Raw genomic sequence first — 2,500 nt, 5'->3', positions numbered from 1 at the left:
ATAGAGAAGCTATTATGATCGAAAACCCCTCAGTGACTTTTGGGCCACTCTTAAGATTAACATTGTTTATTTTGATAAAATTGCTCTACTTCCCTTTCATCTTTAACGTATTCACAGGAAAGTCTAGGAGATTGGTAGCTGCTTCTTGTTTATAGGAAAAAGTATTATATTTCAGTTCTCTCTGCATTAATGTTTTTTTTTTATGAAATGTAGGCAATTCTCAATAGAGGACTTACATACTTGGCATGAAAGTCCACATTCAAACCACAATAATGCGCCAACAATGATAAATTTGTTGGATTTTGTTGTGGTCATTTCATTATGCTGTTGAGGGGCACTGCCATCTAGTCTTAACATGATCTTGGAGACTACTTGATAGGTGTGAATATTTGTTTAATTCTATATAACGTCGCCATATCCAAACACGTATGTAGCAATTTGTCAAGGAAGTCCACATTGAACAGACGATGCACGGAATAGGGAATTCCTCCATAGGACTTCCTTGAATGGTTACGCCTAACTGGAAATCTCTTACCTTAGTCGTCTGGAACAACGGCACCATTTACCATAGGATCTTTGGCTCCTAGTGCTTGGCATCGCTTTAGCACACGAGCAACAGTTATTGCTTCTCATTGTAAATTTGCACCCCAGGTGGCATCGAAACCTCAATCTTTTGTTCAAGAACCGAAGGCTCTAACCGATTGCGCCACAGACGCGACGAGAGTTGAGGGGACTTTAGTCGGAGAAGTATCCCGAGGGTCAGCGATGACTCCACGGCATGCTTGTCGTCTCTGCGGCTGGGAAGTCAGTAACAAATAAGGGGCACACACAAAACATGTTTTTGTATACAAAGACCCGCAAACACAGACCCACATACAAGAGACAAAAAAAAAAAAAAAAAAAAAAAAAAAAAAAAAAAAAAAAAAAAAAAAAAAAAAAAAAAAAAAAAATCCCGAGGTCTTGTAGCGATGGACCTGGAGAGAACTTGATGCGACAGGCGTGAGACGATATTGAAGACGACTCCAGTTATTTACTTTTAACAATCACTAGTTTATTTCAACTTGTTATTGTATTTACGTTTATCTATTGGTATATTTTACAAATTTCTGAAAGCCATTGAAAGTAGAGTGATAGTAATTGTATCATTCACTGGTATGCACTGAATGGCATCAGGTCCCGCAGAGCTGTTAGTTTAAATAGAAGAATTAGCTCTATTTCCTTCATGGCAGCGTGGCGCAGTGGAAGCGCGTTGGGCCCAAAACCCGAAGGTCCGTGGATCAAAACCACGCACTGCCAATCCCATTTTCATTCTTGATCTTGTATTGACAGCAGGGTGGCGCAGTGGTAGCGTGTTGGTCTCATAACACAAAGGTCCAGGGATCGAAACCAGGCTGTACTAATGACATTTTCATTTTACATTCTTTAAATTGACTAGAGTCGAGGAGCTCTTTACATTGTTGCAGGTAGTAAAAATGAGGGTAATGTAGTTATTTTGTTTCTATTCAGATGGTTATATTAAATATCTTGCACAACTACCTTGAATTGGAGATTTGTTTATTGTTATGAATTTGTTAATAAGATGATCGTGTGATGAATATAGTATTATTGTTTGTCCTCAGTATAACCAATAATACTTCACTTATAGATTTAGTAAAATTAGTAGGTTGAAGAAGTACCCCAGTGCCCAAGAAAGACTCCCCGAGACGCGTGTTGTCTCTGGGGTCCCTAAGTTCCATAGCAAATATCACAAAAACAGAGAGAGACACAAACACACACATACACACACACACACGCACACTTGTACGCACACACACACACACACACACACACACACACACACACACACACACACACACACACACACACACACACACACACACACATACACACACACACACACACACGCACGCACACGCACGCACGCACACACACACACACACACACACACACTTACTTAGGTTACTTAGGTGATGGCTTCTAGGGGCTTTCAGCCGATGACGGCTCTCCAAGCCCCCCACGTAGAATATCTAGAGTCCAAAATCTGATTTCATCACTGCATTCTCCAAGTCATACGAAGCAGTGAAGAAGTGTGTCTTCAGTCTCTTCTTGAAGATGGTCGTAGTTTCAGCCATTTTAACATTCTCAGGAAGTCTATTATAAAGACGGGGAGCACTATTAACAAACGCTCTACGTCCAGATTCTCTATAAAACCTTGGCTCTGATAGTCTATTCACTTCAGTACTGTGCCGCAAGGCTATATCACTATCTATTCGGAAGTCCACGAGCATATCACACAAATAATTAAGCCTCCCAAACTTAAATGCCTGATACACCATAACACACTGTTTATACATGATACGTGCTTTGACTGGGAGCCAATGCAGCTGTATTAACACTGGGGTTATCCGTTCCCTTCTAGACTGACCCTTTATCAGTCTCGCAGTTCTATTCATAATCAATTGAAGTTTCTTCAATAAGTAGTTATGAAGACCATGATATA

The 2,500-nt window shown here is 40.3% G+C and overlaps 1 non-coding gene across 1 annotated transcript; it reads left to right on the top strand.

The window, feature by feature from the left end:
* Nucleotides 1-1,224: 1,224 nt before the first annotated feature.
* On the top strand, nucleotides 1,225-1,296 carry TRNAL-CAA (transfer RNA leucine (anticodon CAA)). Its single transcript has one exon. It is a non-coding gene; the product is annotated as a tRNA-Leu (tRNA).
* The last annotated feature ends 1,204 nt before the right edge of the window (nucleotides 1,297-2,500 follow it).

The sequence above is a fragment of the Oratosquilla oratoria genome, unplaced genomic scaffold (genome assembly GCF_046742065.1).
Source record: "Oratosquilla oratoria isolate Oo_2021 unplaced genomic scaffold, ASM4674206v1 SCAFFOLD158, whole genome shotgun sequence".
Taxonomy (NCBI): domain Eukaryota; kingdom Metazoa; phylum Arthropoda; class Malacostraca; order Stomatopoda; family Squillidae; genus Oratosquilla; species Oratosquilla oratoria.
The sequence above is the reverse complement of the archived record's forward strand: the minus strand, read 5'-3'. Positions and strand labels throughout refer to the sequence as shown.